The sequence below is a fragment of the Myotis brandtii genome, unplaced genomic scaffold, assembly GCF_000412655.1.
Source record: "Myotis brandtii unplaced genomic scaffold, ASM41265v1 scaffold40, whole genome shotgun sequence".
Taxonomy (NCBI): domain Eukaryota; kingdom Metazoa; phylum Chordata; class Mammalia; order Chiroptera; family Vespertilionidae; genus Myotis; species Myotis brandtii.
This window is the reverse complement of record NW_005365372.1, coordinates 2,054,208-2,055,921: the sequence shown is the minus strand read 5'-3', so window position 1 is coordinate 2,055,921 and position 1,714 is coordinate 2,054,208. Positions and strand designations below refer to the sequence as shown.

The following is a 1,714-nucleotide window of genomic DNA, read 5'->3' as shown; positions in this document are numbered from 1 at the left end:
TAAACCTGTGCATTCAAGGAAGTTTCCTTTGGGAAGGGTGGAGGGGGATGGGGCGAGGAGGTGCCGAGGTCATAGCAATTTTCAGAGCACTAAAGGGATGAGGATATTGGCCTTGGGATCTATGGGCTCAGTGTGGGGGTTCCTTCACCATGTCATGTCATAGAGGAGGTTTGCAAGAAGACTACAGTTGTGAGCCCGGAGACAAGAGTACCCAGTGAGCTTGAAGAAAGAGAACATTTCTTGGTCAGAGGAGGAGACAGTCATGGAAGAGATAAGGAGATAAGGCGTTTACAGCAAGACTGATGTAGGTAACTGTGGTCTGGGACAACAAGGCCCCATAAGGGGATGCATGGCAGTGGAGGATCAGTGTCCCTGTGAAGGGAGGGGGGCCAAGAGCAGAAGGAGAAGGGAGGCTGAAGGGCTCCGAGTGAGCTGAAGAGTGGCTGCTAATTTGGTGAGAATATCTTATCCTAAAAGGGGCACGGGGCATGAAATCATGACTAAGAACTAGTGGGTTATAGGGCTATCATCAAAGAGGCAGGGAAGGGGTCTGGTGGCCAGTGGGCAGGTGGATTTGCCATCAATACCCATGACCGAGATCGTGGAAGGAAAGAGGGGCCCTGACAAGGAGGGCAGGACAGAGAAAGTAGCCCCCGTGTTGACCAGGAAGGAGACCCGTTGCCTTCAGTGCAGCCCTGGGATCGGTGAGGGTGGTGGGGGCCGTTGAGGCTGGGCATCTTCAGTCTTCAGCCAGTCCCAGCATGGCCAGAGGCGGGTCATGACCTGGAAGGGTGGCCCCTCCACACTGGGGCGCAGAGGGCCCGCCACCTTTCCAGGGGCAGTCACTCTTCCAGTGGCCGCTTTGGCCTCACGCCAGGCAGGGCTTGGTTGGAGCTTGGGGCTGGGGGCACTGCTTTGCCCAGTGGCCTTCATTTCCGCATTTGCAGCATTCTCTGGGTGGTGTTCGTCCTCTTGTTGCACCCCCATCGCGCACAGCCCCCTTGGGGCCATGGCAGCTGCTGTTGACCACAGGGGCATGACCAAGGTGTGAGTTTGCAGGTCTACCTTCTGTTGAAGGCGGGCCTCCCAATTTGTTTCTGCCTGCTCCTCACAGGCATTAACCTTAAAGGCCATGTTCACTGGATCTCGGACCAGGGTCTGAGGGCTATTAAGGACCTTATAGGTCAGTTTGGTGGAAAAAAACCTGAGATGCCTCTCAATCTGTGAGGCTGGATGTAGAGAGTGGGGGCATAGATTCAGACTATGCCCTCAGTTCCTGCTGCCTCCCTCAGGGCTAGAATGGATGCAGAAATGGAAGCGGCTGTTGAGGAAGGCAGTTTTTGGGTGGCCTGAGTGTGAGTATCAGATGGGAAAGGCTGGTTTCTATGGCAGTTGTAAGGGGAGGGGGCAGAGCGGGAGAGGTGGAGATGAATTATCCTGGGTAGGCGTGGGAGAGGTATCGGAATTCTTTGATGAACACGGTGGAGTTGGCGAGAAGGACACCAGCCGCTTTTCTTTTTTTTTTTTTAATTTTTTTATTGCTTAAAGTATTACAAAGGGTATTACATATGTGTTCTTTTTTCCCCCGCCCTTGACAATCCCCTGGCCTCCCCTACCCCCCAGTGTCTTATGTCCATTGGTTATGCTTATATGCATGCATACAAGTCCTTCGGTTGATCTCTTACCCCCCTCCCTCCTGCCCCCCAACCCTCCC

At 53.9% G+C, this 1,714-nt stretch overlaps 1 long non-coding RNA gene across 1 annotated transcript in view; it reads right to left on the bottom strand.

Moving 5' to 3' along the window:
- The window catches only part of LOC106727311, a 19,408-nt gene that overhangs the window by 1,877 nt on the left and 15,817 nt on the right, over positions 1-1,714 (bottom strand). The gene's annotated exons all lie outside the window — the stretch shown is intronic.